Source organism: Pseudophryne corroboree, chromosome 12 (genome assembly GCF_028390025.1).
Source record: "Pseudophryne corroboree isolate aPseCor3 chromosome 12, aPseCor3.hap2, whole genome shotgun sequence".
NCBI classification, from domain to species: domain Eukaryota; kingdom Metazoa; phylum Chordata; class Amphibia; order Anura; family Myobatrachidae; genus Pseudophryne; species Pseudophryne corroboree.
This window is the reverse complement of record NC_086455.1, coordinates 27,979,613-28,004,113: the sequence shown is the minus strand read 5'-3', so window position 1 is coordinate 28,004,113 and position 24,501 is coordinate 27,979,613. Positions and strand designations below refer to the sequence as shown.

The window sequence follows — 24,501 nt, the reverse complement described above, 5'->3', positions numbered from 1 at the left end:
CCCTGCTGGTGCCTCCGTCCCTACCCCCTGCTGGTGCCTCCGTCCCTACCCCCTGCTGGTGCCTCCGTCCCTACCCCCTGCTGGTGCCTCCGTCCCTACCCCCTGCTGGTGCCTCCGTCCCTACCACCTGCTGGTGCCTCCGTCCCTACTCCCTGGTGCCTCCGTCCCTACTCCCTGGTGCCTCCGTCCCTACCCCCTGCTGCCTCCGTCCCTACCCCCTGCTGCCTCCGTCCCTACCCCCTGGTGCCGGCTCCGTCCCTACCCCCTGGTGCCTCTGTCCCTACTCCTTGCTAGCTTTGTCCCTACCCCCTGGTGCCTCTCTCTGTCCCTACCCCCTGGTGCCTCTAATTGTACCTATTCCCTGGTGCCTCTGTCCCTACCCCCTGGTGCCTCTGTCCCTACTCCTTGCTCTCTCTGTCCCTATTCCCTGGTGCCTCTCTCTGTCCCTGCTACCTCTGTCCCTATTCCCTGGTGCCTCTCTCTGTCCCTACTCCCTTCTACCTCTGTCGCTACTCCCTAGTAACCATATAAAACGTGTATAACATGCTCTACCTGGCGCAATGTGTATAGAACACTAACTGGTGCAATGTGTGTAACGTGCTCTACCTGGTGCAGTGTGTATAACGTGTTCTACCTGGCGCAATCTATATAACGTGTTCTACCTGGCGCAATCTACATAACGTGTTCTACCTGGCGCAATCTACATAACGTGTTCTACCTGGCGCAATCTACACAACGTGTTCTACCTGGCGCAATCTATATAACGTGTTCTACCTGGCGCAATCTATATAACGTGCTCTACCTGGCGCAGTGTGTATAATGTGCTCTACCTGGCGCAGTGTGTATAACGTGCTCTACCTGGTGCATTGTGTGTAACGTGCTCTACCTGGTGCATTGTGTGTAACGTGCTCTACCTGGTGCAGTGTGTATAACGTGCTCTACCTGGCGCAGTGTGTATAACGTGCTCTACCTGGTGCAATGTGTATAACATGCTCTACCTGGTGCAGTGTGTATAACGTGCTCTACCTGGTGCAATGTGTGTAACGTGCTTTACCTGGTGCAGTGTGTGTAACGTGCTCTACCTGGCGCAGTGTGTATAACGTGCTCTACCTGGTGCATTGTGTGTAACGTGCTCTACCTGGTGCATTGTGTGTAACGTGCTCTACCTGGTGCAGTGTGTATAACGTGCTCTACCTGGCGCAGTGTGTATAACGTGCTCTACCTGGTGCAATGTGTATAACGTGCTCTACCTGGTGCAGTGTGTGTAACGTGCTCTACCTGGTGCATTGTGTATAACGTGTTGTACCTGGCGCAATGTGTATAGGGTGTTCTAACTGGCGCAATGTGTGTAACGTGCTCTACCTGGTGCAATATGTATATAACGTGCTCTACCTGTGTGGTGTAATGTGAATTGGTACTGTTATGTGGCCATGCTCTTTCCCCAAGAAGCCACACCCCTAAATTTTTGGTGCGCGCCTTCGGCGCGCACTGTCCATGGTTTGCAGTATGACACGGGGAGCACCAATTTACTTTCTGCCAAAGGGCACTGAAATGTCTAGTTACAGCTCTGGGGCAGAGTGTTCTGTATGCTACACAGCCCAGCGGGCATTGTCACCCCCTCCTCCCCCTCGCAATACTTTTGTAGTGTCGAAATCAAGTCTGTTTTTATATTTGAATAATTAATAAGATTAATATGAACCTTCATTCCGATGGAACCCAGAAAAGGACAGATAGGACCCCAATTTTTAAAAGTAAGGGGTCCGTGGGACCCACTTTTTTGGGGGCTCAGTGCAATCACTGACACTTCTTTCTTTTTTTCAAAAGGAGAACCACACTCCTTATCTGGGAGCATGCGTGCCTTAGGTGCATGTAAATATAACTATTACCGTTCCCCTATCATGGTGCCCCCCCTTTCATTTTCTTCTGGATCCGCCCCTGGGAACCATCATACGAAGGCCTTACTGGAGTAACAAAGGACTTTTTATCCAACCTCCTGTGTAAGGACCAGTTCCTCCGGCTTGGGGTAAATGGCGACGTGCGAGAACACCCCTTCTGTTAACTGGGAAGAGGTAGAGAGTGGAAAAACAGCATCCCCACTCACAGTGCTCAAGAACGCCATGGATCTAGATAAACAGAATATTCCTGTGCCCCATTGTGAAATTTTCAGACAACCAATTCCTGCCGTGGACCAGAGGCTATTTGACAACATTTAATTTGTATGCCCTGTATGGAGAAAAACGTACCATAATGTGCCAATGCAATCAGATATTATACCCTAGACATGCACTAGTGTGAAATAGAAACATCTGCAATCCTTAAAACATCTTGTTCCTGTTGCATCAGCTGCCTGTTCCAACCTCCAGTGCATCCCTCACTATACACTGTCTGCCGCCTGCCCTGACCTCGGCTACGTCTCTGGAAATGCACGGTTTACCATCTGACCCACCCCGGCTACGTCCCAGGAGATCTGCCTACTGCAATATAGTGGTAGGCTGGACATATAAGCTAGGGTAGGGCCTTGCAGAAAATTGGGGTCCCTTGACGATGGGCTGCAAGCTTAAATGTTTTGATCAAAATATGACAAAATACCCTCTGTTTTATTTGCTACATGTACACAGATTTGGAGTATATTATTGTTAGCACCGACAGCAAAACTTTTTTTTGTATACAGTTGTGTCCTGCTATCCTTGGGACAGCGCAGCATAGTGGGGCGCATGTGATCACATGCTTCCACTATGCTACAGACTTGAATAGGAGCCGGCACGCACCCGTCTCCCATTTACTTCAAAGGGACCTGGCTGCAAAGCGAACACTTGCGTCATACGGCAATGCGTTTGCATCACGATTCAGCTACAGCGTGTTGCTATAGTCAGCAGCGCCACAACAGGACACATCTATACATATATGGCATTAATACTGCCATGCAGCTGGTACCATGCACACAATTGGTATAACCAAGCACAGGCCTAGTGCTATCATGGCAGCTTTCAGTCACGGCTATAAAAGGCCTAGTTGGGTGCGGCTCACTAGCCAGCCCTGTATAGATGCTCCCCTCTGTATCTGGGAGGGGAGTACATGTGACTACAATGTAATGGTGTGCTGGGCATATATACGCTGGTGTAAAACAGAAACTTGCAGGACATTGGTCTCCCTTGATGATGGGCTGCAAGCTGAAATATTTTGATCAAAATATGACCAAATCCCCAATATTTAATTTACTACATACACACAGATGTGCAGTATATTATTGTTAGTGCAGACAGCAGAAGTCTTAGTTTTATATACACATTAATACTGCCACACAGCCGGTACCATGTACAAGATGCAGAATAGCTCTGGTAAAATACCTCAGGTAAGTCACCTGTATAAATATGTACCAATGTGACACAATAATGGCAATAATATATAAATGTAATAGCAGCTGAATGAGCCGCCTTTGGAGTAAGCTGCCATCCAGTAGCAGATCTTGCCACAGGCAAGCAGGACTTTTGCCCGGGGCGCCGCCTTCCGGAGGGCGCCGCACCATGCCAAGATCCGCTGCTGCTGTGCCCCCCCGCTGCCCCCCACTGTGAAGGGAACTAGACGCGTAGCGTCTAGTTTCCCTTCATGGAGAGGACCTTTGCTGTGCGGTGCGCGATGACGTCATCGCGCACCGCACATCATTTCAGCAGTGCTACTACTGTATAGGGGGCGTAAGTGACCACGCCCCCTGTATGAAGTCATGCCCCTATTGGCCGCCCGGGGCGCTAGAAGCCCAAGAACTGGCCCTGCTGCCATCCTACTCCAGACATCCACTTACACATTTATACCCACTGACTTCCCCAGCTATATAATGCCCCCCTAGCACCCTGTACATACTCGTGCTGCTGACAGCAGTGGTACGGGCATCTATCAGGGTGGGGGGTTCTCTGCGTAGTAAGCAAAATAAGCCAATCTTAAGAGACTACGCACCCCCAAAAACACCTCAAAAAGACTGTGCATGCCTTATGTTACTGCTACAGCAATCCTTGCTAAAACAAATTATATTTTTATACAAAAACACACACTAATGTTTGCCCGTGCCTTTGTTCACATGGATATCTGTTATTGCACAGCGGAACTAATTTTACAAGGACATTAGTGCAATGTAATATTGTGATGTATATGTACACATTGGGCACAGTTCAATTCGATGTCATCGGGCGTCACAGGGCGCTGTATTGAATAGCCCCGGGAGCTAATTCCTGGCACTATTCAATTGTCATCGAATTGAATCGTGCCCATTGATCACAAAATTTCTTTGTAAACAATATATGCAGGGTATGCCGTGGCCTGTATTCTGACTGCCGCCATCCCGGCCACCGGAATATTCTACCGAACCCGTGTAGGGTCTGCACATTCCAGAGGGAAGGAGGGGGACAATGTCACAGTGGGCAAGTGTACCGCATATAAGTGGCAGTACATATCTGAAAGTGTACCGCATATAAGTGGCAGTACATATCTGAAAGTGTACCACATATAAGTGGCAGTACATAGCTGAAAGTGTACCACATATAAGTGGCAGTACATATCTGAAAGTGTACCGCATATAAGTGGCAGTACATATCTGAAAGTGTACCGCATATAAGTGGCAGTACATATCTGAAAGTGTACCGCATATAAGTGGCAGTACATATCTGAAAGTGTACCGCATATAAGTGGCAGTACGTATCTGAAAGTGTACCGCATATAAGTGGCAGTACATATCTGAAAGTGTACCGCATATAAGTGGCAGTACATATCTGAAAGTGTACCGCATGTAAGTGGCAGTACATATCTGAAAGTGTACTGCATATAAGTGGCAGTACATATCTGAAAGTGTACCGCATATAAGTGGCAGTACATATCTGAAAGTGTAACGCATATAAGTGGCAGTACATATCTGAAAGTGTACCGCATATAAGTGGCAGTACATATCTGAAAGTGTACCGCATATAAGTGGCAGTACATAGCTGAAAGTGTACCGCATAGAAGTGGCAGTACATATCTGAAAGTGTACCGCATATAAGTGGCAGTACATATCTGAATAGCAGGAGGGTACAGTCTCGCCTCTGTGGATAAACATGCAGGGTTACCTATTTTATGGTGTGTAGATGCAACATTTACAGATAACAGACAGCATATGTTCCAATAATATGCCTCAACAAGCTGGTATAAGCAGACGTCATGTAATAACATATGAGAACCTCCGTTTATGGAACCTGTGTTGTATGATGTCATAGCTAACACTGGCACACAGTCCTGTGCTTAGATATAATGTTACACTAATGGAAATTGATACCTGAGTAATCTAGTGCTACATTTGTATCATATCACGCTGTTCCTGAGATTACATTTATATCTTACTCTCTATAATCAGTGTTCTCATACAAGTTCTAAGAAATAAATAAGAAATGTTTACTTGACACTGGATGTTTAATAAGAGAGATATAATAAATATATCAATTATTCTAGTTGTGTTACATTACACTGCTCTTAAATCTATACCTGTACCCAACTGAAATTCCTTTTATAACCAGTACTACAACAACTAAATGGGGTTTCAATATTAAGTTACCAGCTACTGCAGAGTTGGTCTGCATATGTTATATATCACTATTAGGAGACACATGAAATCATAAACCTATTGTGGCCACAGATGACTGGTTGGTAATATTTGATCTAACATTATATTTTATTGAGAGTCTAAAATTGGTGCAACAGGGCCATTAGTGACCTGAATCACAATACCTATAACCTGTGCTATCACCAGTTCTGCAATATACTCCATATAGGGTGATTACTGCTAGTGGCAGAGATGGTTTCATTTCATTTTGACCATACATATGTGACATCAATCTGATATAACATGGCACAGAATGCCTCTGTTAGTAGGTGGATAATACCTTACTCAACTATTAACAGAACATATCAGGAAACTCAGAGTATTCCAAGCCACCGTCAGCAGACTTTTTCAGAGGACTATACCAATGGACATAAAGTTATCGATACCATCTATACTCTTTGGGGGTGATTCAGATCTGATCTCTGGGCTGCTCACTTTCCTGTCCTGCGTTCAGATAGTCGCCGCCTCCAGGGGGAGTGTAAATTCGCCGTGCAAGTGTGCGATCCCATGTGTACGCCGATCTGCAAACATCCACTGTGTGCAGTCTTTGCGCAACCCAGAACTTACTCCTACATTGCGATGAGAAGAGGCTGATCGGGGCCGGAGCTGACGTCACACACCCTCCCTGAAAATGATTGGGCACGCCTGTGTTTTTCCCGATACTCCCAATAAACGCTCAGCTACCACGCACAAACGGCCTCTTCCTGTCAATCACCTTGTGAACACCTGTGTGATCGGATTTTTCGCACCATCCCGTCGCTGACCGGTGATGCCATTTTGTTGTTGTCTGACGCGTGTGCATTGTGGTGCATAGAATGCGCAGTTAGGGCCTGAGTGTCCGCTGTGCAAAAACGCACAGCATGGATCAGGCATGACTCAGGCCCTTTAGCTACTTGGGTCAACATTTAGCAACTTCACTGCCTTTTGTATCCGGACCATCACTGGACTTTTGAAAAAAGCAGAAATAATAAGGCGGCTCATCAGCTCTAGAGCAGCACCAATCACCTATGCACAAGTAGGACACTGCGGTTTAATCAGGACCCCGAAACCTGGCTGGTTTTGTTTCATCACAAGAGACACTCTCAAGGGACTACACCTCTAGTCATTGGTGACACTGCGCCGTCAGTCCATCTCCAGTTGTTACATCTTTCTGCAATCCAGTTGATTTTACATAGGAACGGATTACTTTGTCATAGGCAGTTATCATTCGGACCCTCATTTTTAATTTTTAATCTATGAATTGAATGTGTGTTTTTAATGTGGTTTATACCCAATTAAATGTGAAGTAATTTTATCATTCAATCCTTCTCAATAATTAATTTATTTCCACGTTAGCACTGCTATTGTTGTTTTTTGGTTTCTAGGTTTGGGTGTGACTACCCCAAAAGGTCTAGCAGCAGCATTAGAGTCACAGCACCAGACAGCGCCCAATTACCCATTTCTTGGTATCTTTTTCTGCTATGACTCTTTAGCTAATCAGTCTGCAGAATAGACGAGGCAAAGGGCAGCACAGTTACTAGATGTATTATGGCTATGTGGATACCAGAGGACTTTTCTACATAAGCAGTAATGGGCCCTATACACCGCAATGTGCTGCCGAGGTGCCTGACTGCCGATACGGCCGACCCGGCAGCGGGGGAAGCGGAGGAAAGGAAGTGACGGGGGGAGTGAAGTTTCTTCACTCCCCTGTCACCCGGGTCTGGGACTGAGGGTAGACAGCAAAAAGGTCGACACACCTTAGGTCGACGCCAATTGGTCAACACACCTTAGGTCGACATGGACAAAAGGTCGACAGGAACAAGGTCGACATGGAAAAAGGTCAACATGAGTTTTTTATGTTTTTTTGGTGTCGTTTTCTTCGTAGAGTGACCGGGAACCCCAATTAGTGCACCGCGTCCCCTCGCATGGCTCGATTCGCTCGCCATGCTTCGGGTATGGTGCCTTCGCTCCGCTACCGCTTCGCTCGGCACAGATTACCGTTCCAATCGTAGTCCACGTGGATCGTTAAGTATGAAAAGGTTCAAAAAAAGAAAAAAAAAATCATGAAAAACTCATGTCGACCTTTTTCCATGTCGACCTTGTTCCTGTCGACCTTTTGTCCATGTCGACCTAAGGTGTGTGTCGACCAATTGGCGTCGACCTAAGGTGTGTCGACCTTTTTGCTGTCGACCTGGAGTCCGGATACCCTGTCACCCGGCCCCATAGCCCTGCATGCTAATATGGATGAGATTGTCCATACTGGCTTGTGGGTATAAGCGACCCGGCACCAACGATGAACAATCACAGGGCCGCACATCATTCATCGTTGGGGCCTCCGCACTGAAAGTTTTGACCAAGTTCTCGTTCAAATATGAATGAAGACGTTCATATTGTTCAGTTAGAATCTAACTGGTCAGATTGGTCTAAGTGGTCAGAGAACGGGGGTAAATCACCCCAAATGCACTCCCTCACGCCCGCCCGTCCTGCGCTGTCCTGTCCTCCCGCCCGCGTCCTGCCAACTCACACACAGAACTTGAAGTGTTCTGTGGCTGACCGCTGACGGAGTTCCGCAGGATCAGACAGTGGCACACCTAACAGTGGGAAATTCCCACTGATATTACTGAGGTGAGGATGTGACCATCTGTCTCCTAAAAGTCGTGTCCCCCCCCTTCCCCCCTCATCCATCTTTCTTACATTCATTCTGGTGTTTTGGGAAGAAAGTGTTAATTAACCCATTCATTGCAAAAAAATAATTGATTTAATTAATAACTGATAGGGGGATATCTATATATATATATATATATATATATATCTATAGCTATATATATATGTATACACACACATACACACACACACACTGGCAATTAAATAAAGTCCAACAAAATGACGGACACCAGGGCCAGATTATAGGGCAGAATGTGTGTTAGGCGTTAGCCTTTTATAAATATAAATGCTGTATATCTGTAATGGGCAAGCAATAATGATGCTGCACTATATACACCACACAAACTGGCACTGGCAGGTGTAAGCTCAGCAATCCCAGCAGAGCCGGATTAAGGGGGGGGGGGGGTCCCGGGGATACGTACCCACGGGCCCCCCTTTCCAAAAGGGCCCCCTGCCACACTACAGATCGGATCTCTCTTCCGATCCGATCTGTGGTGCTGTACTCCCGTCCGCACTGCAGCGGCGGCCGTACAAACAGGACAGCTGAGCGACGGCTCAGCTGTCCAATAACGTATGAGTGACGTAGGCTGCCCCAATGGCTGAGCGGCAGGCTGCTTCATTCATACATGATTGGAGAGCTGAGTCGTCGCTCAGCTGTCTGTGCGGTTGGCGGGGACGGGAGCGCAGTTTCGATCGTTGGCTGGTATGTGACCCCCCCCCCCCCGCCCTCCTCCTCTCTTGAATAGGGGCCCCACTGTCTTAAGTACCCCGGGCCCCCCATGGACTTAATCCGGCTCTGAATCCCAGCACAGCTCTTGCCCAGTCTTGGGGTAGAGAACACCAGTAGCCACCAGCAGCTGCCCGGAGGGGTCTGGCGTGGCCTGTGCAGGGTATGGGAAGGGGGAGGGCACAGGAACCCACCCATCTGCCGGCGCACAGTATATATAAAGCAACTGAGCCTCCTCTTCACCCGCATCATCTGCAGCCCCAGCACGGACCCTGAACAGAGCTCCGTCATGTGCCCTCCAGTGGCCGCTGGCAGCAAAACAGAGGTAAGGAGCAGTGTTTATATATATATATATATATATATAAAAAAACATATATAAAATGTATATCCTATCAGACCCGAAGCAGGCACTTATCATGGATTATGCTTTGGATATCTCAGCACCTGAAGCATAATCTGCAATAAAGCACATGATATAGTTTGTATAAACACCGCACATACTGTACTTTGTACTTCTTGCTTCTGCTTTGATTTACTGTTCCAGACCTGCGCTGTGCGGGTTTTTACGGGATACGGTCATCAGGTCGACAGGGTTTCTAGGTCGACAGTTCAAAAGGTTGACATGTTGTTGTTTTTTTAAATTAAATTTTTGAACTTTTTCATACTTTACGATCCATGTGGACTACAATTGGGAACGGTAACCTGTGCCGAGCGCAGCTGTCCACTAATTGGTGTTCAACGTCACTTTATGAAGAAAACAGCACCAAAAAAAAAGGTAAAAAAACTCATGTCAACCTTTTAACCTGTCGACCTAGTACATGTCAACCTAATGGCTATGTCGACCTAGTGACCCTGTCAACCTAATGCATGTTGATCAATAGTGGCCAACCTAATGACTGTCAACCTAAGTTGTGTCGACCCAACGAGCCATACCCGTTTTTACTACACTTGAAAGTAATTCTTTTTTTTTGTTACATTTTTGCCATCTACATTTTAAACTACGTACGTATCGTATAATAAAAATGTCCTTTAAATCCCCCCATGTGGGAAATGTATTTGTGTGTGTGTGCGGTTTAACTTATTGCTTGATCACCTGACAATAACCAACTAATTCTAATTCATATCTGTACGTAAACCCGATGGTGTGTGTACACATACTGTACGATGTTTGGAAGTCTGCACATGTGCAGAACTGGTCTTGCAATATTGCTCGTAGCCCTGTCAGCTGCAACAATGAGTGACGTGCTACGGCGGTTGGGGGGTGAAGCAGGGGCGGCACCTGGCACCATTCTTCAAAATGGGGGAGTGTCACCCCCATTATGAAGGCTTGGCAGGTCCAGGGTCTGCGTCGTGGCATTCGACCGCCAGCCTATGTAAACTGTTGACCGGTGCCTAAGAGCATAGTGAATCGTGAACCTCAGACGCAGCATTTTAGCAACACGGAATTGCAGCGCCTGTACAATTCCATACAATCGTAATTCAGGCCCATTGTCTGAAAGAGAAAACTCCTGTCATTCAAAGAAGGGTCCCCCTGACTTGTGTGCCGGACACATTAAGGGAGAAAGGGCAAAATGCATCCCCCCCTTTCCCCTCACGAATGGAAAACATTTTTCAGCAAGACTGGCTGATACTGTCTGTGTCATTATGTGGGTGAAAGCACCCCCCCTACCCCTATACAGAAAATGTACGTTTACTGAAGCGCTGTATACACCACCATTTGAAAGATGCGGCGGGTACCACTTAATTATCGGAAGCTAGGTTGGGCAAAATCTTTCCCCATCCCTGAACTCCATGAATTTCCCATAGTGCTCGGGGGTGTTGCCTGGTGATCACACTTCTCACCACAGAATAACTTTGTTGGGGTTGCGGGGACTCTCCTCTTTCAAACAAGGGTGTTGGAATCTTATGAGGTTAGCACGCACATGGAGAGGTCATTTCCTGATGCCTGGCAGCCGCTGTCTGGAGCGCCCAATGGTCATCTTTTTTTCATATTTTTTTTAGTCAGATCGTCCTCCGCAGTCTTAATGCTAATGAGGAGGGGAATCCTCCAGAGTAAATGGTTAAATATTATTTGGAAGAGTGACACAAAGAAATGTCTTTATTACATTAATAACTATTGTACATTTGAAGGTTTTCATTATACTGGTAGAACGGAGTCTATAAATATGACTTTTTCTCATAAAAAGTGTGCTTGGAGGATGCATACACCTTTATAAAAAGAAAGAAGCAGACAGACCATATCTGTTGCCTCCAACAAATGGCAATGGCTATAAAGCATAACTGGGGACAGGCTGCAAGTGCTCAGTCTTCACAACGGAAACCTAAAGGCACACAAAATGCTATTCTTTCCATGTGGTTGCATATACAAGGGGCATATACTGTATATAGAAGGAGCTCCTTCTCAACAGTCGCACGCTTTCACACTTCCCCAGATGCTGCAATCCTGAGGGCCTATTCCACGAGTTCCAAGTACAAATGTACACTAAAGCAGGAGCATGATGTCCCAATATGCCATTCGCAGGCCTGCATTTCCCCCCCTCATATGACCAGTTCTGTAGATCTAGTAAAGATTTAGAATAAGCATACGCTAAACTGAATACAGCCTGGGACCCAGAAGGGTAAGGAGACTGTTAAATCTTTCATCAATGCAAGAATGTGCCTGGGGAAACGTCATTGCTATAGATCAGGCATTCCCAACCTCAGACCTCAGTGCAGTGCAGGCTTTAGTAATAGTCAGGCTTCAGCACAGATGGTTAAATCGAAATACAGTACTGTAACCTAGGTACTAGTCAAGTTACCTGTGCTGAAGCCTGGATATCACTATAACCTGGACAGCTGCTGCTGGTGTGCCTTCTGGACCAAGGTTGGGAATGCCTGCTATAGATGCATTGAATAGAGCTAAAACAATACAATCTGTACCGGTACTTATTACTATGACTTCTCCACCTCTCTGAGCGCAGCACATGGCGGCTTATGCAGAAATCTCCAGAGAGACCACCAGAATAGGCTGGAACGCTAAGACTAGAGCTTTGACACCTGGGTTTTACGCTACACATCAAAGTTCTATTCACCCTGACTGGCTGCACTTTACATAGAAATAATTGATCCCTCTGCTGAAGACAATACAAGCTGGTGGAGTCTTATACATCCTGTCTCTATAGTTCTGCATTCAGCATCCTGGCAATTTGGGATGCCGGCAGTCATGTGACTGGTGGCAGGGTCAGACTGGCCCACAGGGGTACCAGGGAAACCACCGGTAGGCCCCACTGCCTGAGGGCCCAATTCTTCCGCTAGGGATCAAGTTCAAGACTGTGCACTTTAGTATTATACATGGTAGATATGTTGCATTACACTGCACTAAACTATTGTGTATTTCAAGCCTCTGTGGAGGCTGGCCACACCCCCTTTGTAGACTGGCCACACCCCTAAGTATGGGCCCCTATCACTGCATTCCCCCGGTGGGCCCATCATGCCGCAGTCTGACACTGACTGGTGGCGGAATCCCGACACCGGATCACAGATAGCCATGAAGGTGAGTATCGGGGTTCAGTCAGGGTTAGGGGAAGGGGGGTAGGCACTAGCAGGGGGTTAGAGTTGGGCACTGATGTCAGGATCTTTAGTGTCGGGATGCCGCTGTCGGTCACCGCCGGTATTTCATATGTATTTCCTACATTCATCTGTTTCCAGATTTTCCATAATGTGTAATGACTTCTAGTAATTTGAATATTGGGTAGAATAAGTGGAAATAGGTAAAGACCTAATGGTGAGTTTCAGACATTCCTTAAAAGATTTAAATGCTGGGATACAGTCTGACGGACGTGGTGGAAAATCTGGTGCTGGAATAGGAAACATCTTGTACTGTAGCCCGGATGAGACATTATTAGTGAAGACTAAAGGGGGGATGCCTCAAACCTTTCATAGAGATACAGTGGAGAATCTACCTACAGCAACTAACCAGCTTCTATCTAACATTTATATAGAACAGTCTATGAAATGACAACTGTAAGCGGATGGGTGCTATGGGCAACCTCTCCACTTTTTCTCTCTCAAAGGTTTGATACATTTCCCCCTAGGTCAGGCATTAGCTTGAGATAGGTAAGCGAGTAGCTGTGAGCGAGATCCGCAGACCCCCCTCTTACCACTGTGGGTCAATGTCCTTGGGGAAGCTCAGGATCGCGCAGTTGCTTGGTGATATACTGTATACTAAATACTAATATGGGGTGTATTCAATAGCTGTTGGGTCCTTTCGGATGGAAAGGACCCGACAACTCTCTATTCAATGCTTTTTGAAAAGTCGGATTGACATTGTCGGAAACGGGGCTAAAACCTGTTGGGTTTGGTCCCACTTCCGACAATACACTTGGATCGCGGGTCCGCGTGTATTCCGACAAGTCAGATTTCCCAACTTGTTGGAAGAAACGGCCCGTCATTGAATAGGTTGGAACCCCTTCCGACCTCAATCAGTCAGAAACTGCCGTCTTTCCGACAAGACGGCAGTTTCCGACTCTTACTGAATATACCCCTATGGGGCTGGTAATGATCCATAGGCTTCCTAGTTCCTCTTGCTAACCTATTTTCTCTTCTACGACTACAGATGGAAATAACACATTTAAAAAAGCAGCTTTATTTTTTATTTTGTACAATTAATATTATACTGTAGTTATTTTTTTGTCAATTATGTACTTGAAAAGCATTTGAGGATAAGACGTGCTGTTTATTTTCGCTTCAGTCCTTACTAACTTGATTTTCTTTTTATAAATTTTGCTAGTCTTTGTATTTCAATAATTACTTTTCACTCCCTTTTACTTTTAACAATTTAAATGCTGTAATGCTCTATTTTCCCTTATCGTCTTTGTTGCTTTTCATCCTTTGCAATGACGTTTCCATATAAGTACTTAAAACGGTATTTATTTAAATCATTAGAATAAATAAAAAACACTTTCCATTTAGTCTCTGTGCTCCGATTTAAAAGCAGTGTAAGTGCTTCAGTGTTTCCATGAGCTGACCAAATCCTGCCCAACGAAATCTCTGTGTTTGTAGCTCCATTAAATATAAAAAAAGTTTTTATTGAAACTCTAGTGAAATGTTACGATGCTGTGATTACGGTTATGAAAACTCCCCATTCACATACACACAGTGGCCAGAATTAAACTTCCCCTATTCAGAGCAGTCTGTAGCTTGATCTGACAGTCAGAATGTCACCAAATTTGGTAGGGAGACTTATACCCCTTTCATACCGACTTAAAAAAAAAAATGGTAATTTTTCGGTACAGCCTATATGAGCCGGATCTAATGATAGTGTGAAAAATACCTACCCGGGTTGGGAGTCCCAGTTCAACGACCTTGAAATTTACCTGGGTTATTCCGGTGTCTGCACAGTGTGAACCCAGGATTTCTGTGGTGTGAAAGTGCTGGACCCAGGCTTTTAGATCCAGGTCTGGGAAAAGTGCTGCGATTGGCTGGGCGGCCCTGTCAGCAGCAGCTCAGCCTCCTGCAATTACTGCTTCTAGACTCCATAGCCAGGGCTGCCATTACAAATTATGGGGCCTGGGACTGACAAAATAGACAGGGCCCCTCCCTCCCCCCCAAAAAAAAGATTCTGCCGCACCGCTCCACCCCTATGTAATGTCATACATTGTGACATTACAGATAGGTGGAGTGTTGCGGACCTACAAAAATGGTTTACAGAGAGCTCAAGTGCATATAAGGCTTGTTTTAAGAAGTCCATACCCTCCAAAATGACCCGTTCCATTAGGTACAAAATGCTCTGTTCCTGGACTTCTGTGCCAGTGGCAGTTACAGAGGTGGGGCTGCAGTACAGTCCAACATTCAAATAGGGGAGCCGCACCAACTGCTACCCCATACACTGGCAAATATCACCGGCCAGGGCTCACTGGCAGTTGGTGTGGCTCCCCTATTTGAATTTTGGACTGTGCTGTAGCCCCTCCTCTGTAACTTCCACTGGCACAGAAGTCCAGGAACAGAGCATTTTGTACCTAATGGAACGGGTCATGTTGGAGGATATGGAAGTCCTCCTTGTGCATCAGACTGCTGTTGATTCACAGACTGGTGCAGCTCTACAGGTAGAAGCCAGGAGTGGGCCCCCTTCTCTGTAAGGGCCCGGGACACAAGTCCTCACAGTCCCCCCCGATGGCTGCTCTGACCATAGCCACCGCAATATATATTGCAGGGTATATTAGTTTTCCCAGCTGGGGCATAGGTAGACAATACATGGTGCTAGATAAACAAACTGCAATTTGTTGTTCCCCCAACCACTGATAGGACCGTAGATACTTAAATTAAATGTACTGCCTAAATATATACATATATACACACACCTTTCTTTTGTAATTGTAAGCTCCTACTCATTAGGCAACTTTGCTTTTCTGACATTCTAAAAAATTGTTAACGAAAGGTGCCAGCAATTTAAATAATTGCTGCCAAATGATCAAACTTGTCTAAGACCTGAACAGGTTTTTACATCCAGCGCTAATTGTCTTACAAGCAGCTACCTCTAATTAAACCAAAGCACAACACTTCCTTATATAAATAAATAAGTTGGCAATCCAACCTCATGCTACAAATTAGCCTCAAACATGCATCGAGAACATCATTTAATTAAGTGTGCGGAGATATTCTGCAGTAGGATTTGTTTATTTAGAAAGTAAAAGCCTGAGGTTTGCAAGAACATTAAGAGCTTCCAGTGGAAGTAACCACATTACACCAGCAATGTTCCCGATGGGTAAGGCAATCTTTATCTTTAGATGGTAATGTGATACCGAGAAATAGTATGATCTAGTGGTCTGACTTCTATACGAGAAGGTCAAAAATGACCTGTACTAAATTGATGTAGAACTTTGTGATCGGTACAATATTAATGAGACAGTGTCCTCTTATTGGATACCATTAAATGATATTCCAAAAGTGTGGCATCCAAGAGATGTGTAACTGCCTCCTCCAAAATTGTGAATGGCCGCACTCTGAATCTTGTTGTGTGTATATATATATATATAAATATGCATATATATATATATATATATATGTAGAAAAGGGAATTGACACAGCGCCACTTGTGAGGTGGGTTCTCAGTATGATGCAGATTTAGTAAATAAATTGCTAAAATTCATTAAAAAACACGCAACCTTACTAAAGGTGTCTGCCAACCCTTAAGAACGCAGTACTGGTACAGGACTGCTGGGAAAACTTAAAAAATGGGGGAATAAAGGTACCGGCGACTGGTGTGATTTAAAATGCAATTGTTAAAAGATTGATTTAAATGCCAAAAAACTATAAAATGATACAAACAAGTTTTATTAATCACATAAAAGTAGGTTTAAACCATAAAACTATTAGTAAAATCCTGGGGTTATAAATGTCTCAGTAAAAAATAAGAAGTTATAACTTAGCTTTTAAAATAGGCACAGGGGGGTCACCACAGGGAGCCCAACGCGTTTCGTCACAGCTGCCAGGTAAGGGGGAGGGGGCCTAGGCCCCTACTGGACCCTCACTGGGGCCCTCCATCAGATCTGGACCCGGGTAATTTGTACCCTCTCCCCCCCTCTCTTGGCACCACTGCACACATCTTCCACAGCACTTTACACAGGATATTATATATCAGTCAATGTTCCAGTGGAGCTTACAATCTATATTACCTAAATGCACACACACATATGCACTAAGGTTCTTTTTTTTCTTGTTTCTTGTCAGAATCCACTGAAACCACCAGCATCATTTTAGAATGTGGGAGGAAACCAGAGAACTGACACAGGGCCGTAGGGAGTGGTGTCCAGGCAGTGACATCACCTGGGAGGCAAGGCCGGGGAGCGGCACCATCGCTGCCCCACGGCCCCTGTATATAACTAGCCAGTATTACTGCTGCAGAGTATCCAAAGTATGCCCTGGTCATGTGCCCTGCTATGTGTAGAGCCACTTAGAGCATCTGGGCAGATCTACACTTTCTCTTCCCAGCGACTCCACCCATGTCTAGATGTCACGTAGTCAGAGGTATGGGCCAGCACAGGGAACCAGTGAGCCGTAACTAGGGGTTATTGCCCATGCTGTAAGGAGCAGATCTATCTAAGGGGTTTTTGTATCAAGCAGTGAAAAGAGTGTAGAAGTGGACGAGTGGATACGTTTCTCATGGTGCTACGATTGGACCCTTGGCTCTGACTCTTGCTGTTTAAAGCCAGGATGACTGGTATTTTACAGTTGTGGGGGTGACTAGGTGATATGATTCAATGCAAGTTGCATCAACCAACCTTGGGCCGCCAACTTCAGTCATGACTGGCTAATTTGGTCGGGAGAGGCCCCTAAATTCGGGACTCGGCTGTTCCAGGAGAGAATACAAGAAAGGTTGAAGTGAGTGTACCAGACAGGGGTACAACAAGAACCTTGGCAGCTGGGGTGAGCACATGCTGCCACCTTCTCCCTAACACCTGTATTGAGGACTTGCATACTATGCAAGTATGGGCAGTACAGTGGTGTAATGGTTAGAATTACTGCCTCACAGCACTGAGGTCATGGGTTCTATTCCCACCATGGCCCTGACTGTGTGGAGTTTGTTTATTCTCCCCGTGCTAGCGTGGGTTTCCTCCGGGTACTCCGGTTTCCTCCCACAATCCAAAAATATACTGGTAGGTTAATTGGGTACCAACAAAATTAACCCTATGTGTGAATGTGTGTGTGTGTGTGTGTGTGTGTGTGTGTGTGTGTGTGTGTGTGTGTGTGTACATGTGATAGGGAATATAGAGTGTAAGCTCCACCGGGGCAGGGACTGATGTGAATGAGCAAATATTTTCTGTACAGCGCTGCGGAATATGTGTGCGCTATATAAATAACTGGTAATAATAATAAATAATATTATTATTATTATTAATAATAATAATAATAATAATAATAATAATATGCAGGATATTCCATTTAGTCTCTCCTTACATGGCATGCAATATTGCATCCATAAAGTACCTGATATTGTGCTACAGTATTTGTGATATCTGAAGTAGAGTGACCGCAAGGCCCTGAGGTTATAACAGTAGGGAACTAAGGAGGTCATTCCGAGTTGTTCGCTCGCTAGCTGCTTTTAGCAGCCGTGCAAACGCTAAGCCGCCGCCCTCTGGGAGTGTATCTTAATTTAGCAGAAGGATCGCAGAGCGGCTACAAAAAAAGATTGTGCAGTTTTAGAGTAGCTCCAGACCTACTTCTAGCTTGCGATCACTTCAGACTGTTCAGTTCCTGTTTTGATGTCACGAGCACGCCCTGCGTTCGCCCAGTCACGCCTGCGTTTTTCCTGGCACGCCTGCGTTTTTCCGAACACTCCCTGAAAACGGTCAGTTTACACCCAGAAACGCCCTCTTCCTGTCAATCACTCTGCGGTCAGCAGTGTGACTGAAAAGCTTCGCTAGACCTTGTGTAAAAAATACATCGGCCATTGTGAAAGTACGTCACGCGTGCGCACTGCGCCGCATACGCATGCGCAGAAGTGCCGTTTTTTCCCTTAATCACAGCGCAGCGAAAAATTTTAGCTAGCGATCAACTCGGAATGACCCCCTAAGAACTAAGCAGACACAGGGGGTTATTCAGAGTTGTTAGCAAACCAAAAATGTTAGCAACTGGGCAAAATCAGGTTGCACTGCAGGCGGGGCAGATGTAACATGTGCAGAGAGAGTTAGTTTGGGTGGATTATTTTGTTTCTGTGTAGGGTAAATAATGGCTGCTTTATTTTTACACTGCAATTTAGATTGCAGTTTGAACACACCCCACCCAAATCTAACTCTCTCTGCACATGTTACATCTGCCCCACCTGCAGTGCAGCATGATTTTGCCCAATTGCTAACAACTCTGAACAACTCCCACTGTGTAAGTTTTTCATATGCACTTTTAGGACCACCACTATCCACTAGTGAAATACATAGACACAGGGGCACATCTAAAGAGGAGGCGGCCCGTGTGCAGGCTCCGACTGGGCCCCTCCTCTCTAGCCGTCAGCGCTGTAGCTCTGGGCACTGGGGTCACTTGGTGACCCTAGAGCTGTCCCAGAGTCTGGTGTGCCTGCGCAGGTCTCTGGGAAAATGGCGTGGTGGCCATTTTCCCAGTGATTTCCTTACTGCATATGCACAAAACACTGGGAGAATGGCGCAGCACAATTTTCCTGGTGATTTCTGCAGTGCTGCTGCTGCCGACACAGGACTCCGGGGGGTAAGTATTGAAAAAAAATGGGTGCGGGGTGGACCCCAGGGGCTTGAGTGCATCGCACACACGGCACCCATTATAAATATGCAAGTGAATAGACAGTGGATCGATACTCGGAGAAGTCCCCTTTTCTATTCTTTTTTCTATTTTGTGGATTTTTTGGAGGAAAGAGACCAGGATATAAACTCATCTATATTGTATGATTCTACATATATGATTTACACTTTCAGAATTCGCAGAGTCAGTTACCAGCGGCTACGCACTGTTTTAGGTTATGTTCGGGGTGCTTGTTCCTACCCGTCCCACCATCTTTTCCTGAGTTTGTATATGAGATAGGACACCCCCATTCTGCATGAGTTGCTAGGGCTCATCAGATATAACATCTACTGAGCAGCGCAATCTGAAGTCTTTCACAAAACAGGGATTATATTTTGCAAGCAGACATTTTGGGTCAAACTGCACCTCACACCCTCTACCTCAAGAAGGAAAGACACCAAGCTGGACCCATCTTTATAATTCATGCGCATGCTCTTAGTTTAATGTACAACGGTTAGCACTTGCACAGACCCTATGTATCACTGGGGCAAGATGTATTAACCTGGAGATGGGATAAAGAAGTGATAAACCAGTGATATGTGCAAAGTGATAACGTACCAGCCAATCATTAGGGATTTGAAAAATGACAGTTAAGAGCTGATTGGCTGGTGTGCGTTATCACCTTGCACTTATCACTTCTTTATCCCTTCTCCGGCCTTAATACATCGGTCTCCGGTGGTTAGAAGCTGGTATCCTTATACTGGACTAATACATTTAAAAAATTGTACTGCAGAATGCTGACAAGAGAAAGGCCTTCAAATCAATCCAGCATGACGATGGTCCATTGCTTCAATGCATTTAAAAAGACACCTTCGAGTATAAGCAGTTGTCAAGAACATGATATTTAATAAGTATTATTGCTCTTATGAAGTGTTAGAATGAGGAGGCTATTAGTTGGCTATCATTATGTTCACAACAATATGACTATAAGCATTCTTTGTAGGGTGAGCAAATTACATTATGGAGAAAAAAAAAATAGGACCTTCAAATGAGCAAAAAAGGTTAAGTACAATGTATTGATTGAAAGCCATCAATCAGTAACTCTTCAGCGGCAGCAATTACAGCTTCATGTACCGCTGCCTCCTCTCTCACCAATGGTAGAACTTTGCAATCGTCCAAAGAAAAACACTAAATCCTTCTAGGTTACAGCATAAAAACAATAAAGAGCGACAGATGAAATGGTAATATCGATGGCAATCTTTAACCGGTAGTTTAAGACGTTGCATGAAGTCTGGGAACTAGGACGATAAATTCTGTTGGTCTTAGTTATTACAGACTTATGTTATTGGCTGTTTCCACTTTCAAGTTTCAGCACTTTTGCAATGCAGCGTGGAGGTATCTGCAAATACGTGTTAACTATGATGGAAACTAAGCGGACTATGGAGATCTAAGCGGACTATGGAGATCTTTGATCCCTACTATGGCTGTCCCTGTAGCATGTTCCCACTGGAGAGGAGATTCTCTATTAAAATGTTTAAAAAAAAAGGAAGGAGGGGGTAATTGTAATCGTGACCCAAAAGGGTTCAATTAATTTTTAGTCCCACAAATGGAAAAAAAATTGACAATGCCAAAGGAATAAGGCTGTAAAGTATATTTAAAACACGTTTGTTTCATTAACAAAAAAGGACATCACACAGCAATATGAATGGGGTGAAAAGAGTGCGCCCCGTGATTCTTTCTAATTCCTACTCTGCAGTTCTTCCTAGTAATTAACCCCTGTATACTTCAGGAAATACTCTGGGTAGTTCTTCAGGACTTAAAGAGTACACAAAACATTTCCAATGGTGGATCACCTGCACAGGACCAGCTTTGTGCATGTGCAGAATGGGTCCTGTCTTGTCACACGCAGTGCCCCCTGAGCCATAGCCCAAATGACAGGCTGTGGCTGTCTGGGGGCAGTGCCGATGAATCCCCCAATGTTCTGGGAGTGCTGAAGCCAGGGTCTGCGTCTTCCAAAGCAGTCTTCCTGGTCTTGGCTAAGGAGCTGCAAGGGCCAATCTGAGTAACCTCAGGGTTACGCAGACAGCCAATGATCTTGCAGATGGTTTGATGCTGCGTCCACTAGGATCTGCGATGCTGGCAGTGGGCGTTTCTTTCCCTCAGATGCCTCCTGTGGCATTAGCATATTTTCACATCGACGCTGCGTCTCAGGCCCTCAGTTAGTCAGCAGGAACCACAGAGGAAATGTAGCGCTTTTGTGAGGAGTTGGAAGAAAAGCAGAAATAGGCTCCTGCCAGAAGCCTAATTCACAGGAAAACAATGCGGAACATTTGTTATTGTGCTTTGTAGTATGTGTATACTGAATGTTTGCCTTTGTGTTCACTCAAAATAATAATAATACATGATGATTGTATCTAGTAACCACTAAAGAACCAAAATAAAACATTACGTGTGTTATAGTGAATTCTTGGGTTAATAACAAATTATTGCCCATGATAGAAAATCATATACAATTGTGTCAACGTTTAAATCAGGGATGAGCGGGTTCAGTTCCCCGGGAACCGAACCCACCCGAACACTGCAATCCGAGGCGGAATCCGAGTCACTTCCCGCCTTACTTGGATCCCAAAGCATAACGTCATCTTCCCACTGTCGGATTCTCACAGGTTTTGGATTCTATATAAGTTCCATGCATCGGCGCCATTTTCACTCTGGCTGTGGTGAGTGTACTGGACAGACGTGTCAGTCTCAGTACTGTGTTGTCTATCGTGGGGCGGGTGCTCTGTCTGCAGTATCTGAAAGTGGTGCTCTCTCTCTGTCTACTGTATCTGAAAGGGGTGCTCTCTGTCTGTCTACTGTATCTGAAAGTGGTGTCCTCTCCATCTGCAGTATCTGAAAGGGGTGCTCTCTCTGTCTACTGTATCTGAAAGGGGTGCTCTGTCTGTCTACTGTATCTGAAAGGGGTGCTCTGTCTGCTGTATCTGAAAGGGGTGCTCTCTGTCTGCAGTATCTGAAAGGGGTGCTCTCTCTGCTGTATCTGAAAGGGGTGCTCTCTCCGCCTGCAGTATCTGAAAGGGGTGCTCTCTCCGCCTGCAGTATCTGAAAGGGGTGCTCTCTCTGTCTGCAGTATCTGAAAGGGGTGCTCTGTCTGCTGTATCTGAAAGGGGTGCTCTCTCTGTCTGCAGTATCTGAAAGGGGTGCTCTCTCTGTCTGCAGTATCTGAAAGGGGTGCTCTGTCTGCTGTATCTGAAAGGGGTGCTCTCTCCGCCTGCAGTATCTGAAAGGGGTGCTCTCTCCGCCTGCAGTATCTGAAAGGGGTGCTCTCTCTGTCTGCAGTATCTGAAAGGGGTGCTCTCTCCGCCTGCAGTATCTGAAAGGGGTGCTCTCTCTGTCTGCTGTATCTGAAAGGGGTGCTCTCTCTGTCTGCAGTATCTGAAAGGGGTGCTCTCTCCGTCTGCAGTATCTGAAAGGGGTGCTCTCTGTCTGCAGTATCTGAAACTGAAAGTGGTGCTCTCTCTGTCTGCAGTATCTGAAAGGGGTGCTCTCTCGGTCTGCAGTATCTGAAAGGGGTGCTCTCTCTGTCTGCAGTATCTGAAAGGGGTGCTCTCTCCATCTGCAGTATCTGAAAGGGGTGCTCTCTGTCTGCAGTATCTGAAACTGAAAGTGGTGCTCTCTCTGTCTGCAGTATCTGAAAGGGGTGCTCTCTCGGTCTGCAGTATCTGAAAGGGGTGCTCTCTCTGTCTGCAGTATCTGAAAGGGGTGCTCTCTGTCTGCAGTATCTGAAAGTGGTGCTCTCTCCGCCTGCAGTATCTGAAAGGGGTGCTCTCTCTGTCTGCAGTATCTGAAAGGGGTGCTCTCTCGGTCTGCAGTATCTGAAAGGGGTGCTCTCTGTCTGCTGTATCTGAAAGTGGTGCTCTCTCCGTCTGCAGTATCTGAAAGGGGTGCTCTCTGTCTGTCTGCTGTATCTGAAAGGGGTGCTCTCTCTGTCTACTGTATCTGAAAGGGGTGCTCTCTGTCTGTCTGCAGTATCTGAAAGGGGTGCTCTCTCTGTCTGCAGTATCTGAAAGGAGTGCTCTCTCCGTCTACTGTATCTGAAAATGGTGCTCTCTCCATCTGCAGTATCTAAAAGGGGTGCTCTCTCGGTCTGCAGTATCTGAAAGGGGTGCTCTGTCTGCTGTATCTGAAAGGGGTGCTCTCTCTGTCTGCAGTATCTGAAAGGGGTGCTCTCTCTGTCTGCTGTATCTGACAAATGGGTGCTCTCCCTGTCTGATGTATCTGAAAAAGGGGTGTTCTCTCACTATATCTGAAAAAGGGCTGCTCTCTGTCTGCTGTATCTGAAAAAGGGGTGCTCTGCTTTATCTGATAAAGGGGTGCTCTCTCTCTGCTGTATCTGAAAAATGGGTGCTCTCTCTGCTGTATCTGAAAGGGGGCTCCGCCCCGGTGTAAAATTGAAATGATAAAAGCTAATAACAAAAAGCCTAAAATTATCATTATAAAAATATATATATGTATATTTTGTTTGTGCTGTACTCCAGCGTACTATACAATTTTTCTTTTATTTTCATAAGTACTGTGACACTGTTGGGCAGAGCGCAGTATATCCTACTCATACACATATTGTGCAACACTGTCAGTAAAGGTCAACTCAAGTGTGTAATTATATATATTTCTGACTCATTTGTGCGACACTAACCGCCGGTGTGTGATATAAAAAATACTTCTACATATTTCTGACTCATTTGTGCGACGCTGTCAGTAACGGTCAACCGCAGTGTGTAATTATGTATATTTCTGACTCATTTGTGCGGCACTGTTGGTGAAATTAAACCACAGTGTTTAATTACTATTACTAGTGGGTGTGGGTGGGAGGGCCCAAGGACAATTCCATCACGCGCCTCTTTTGTTTGATTTATGTGAAGTTTGGAGCATTGCTGACTGTCTACTTTTGTAGATGACAAACATTTGTATAGTTTATTAAACTGCCATCCTGTCTGCCACTGCTGTGTCATTTTGTTTCCTAGATATGCCACGTTTAAAGTTTAAGTGCCACATGTTTGTGCCACCCACTGCTGTCGCTTAGCTTAGTAATGCAGCTACCTTAGTGCAACCTTTTGGCCTAAACTGGATGAAAACAATATTGTGAGCTGTGAGGTGGTCAAAATTGACCGGAAACTAGTAGAAATGAATGTTATTGAGGTTAATAATACTGCAGGAACAAAAGCACCCCCAAATTCAGTTATTTTAGCTGTTTTTATGATTTTTTTCTAAAAAATACAGATCCAAA

General features: G+C 45.6%; 1 protein-coding gene across 8 annotated transcripts in view; it reads right to left on the bottom strand.

The window, feature by feature from the left end:
• Nucleotides 1-24,501, bottom strand: part of KCNH5 (potassium voltage-gated channel subfamily H member 5) — a 544,426-nt gene that overhangs the window by 203,573 nt on the left and 316,352 nt on the right. The gene's annotated exons all lie outside the window — the stretch shown is intronic.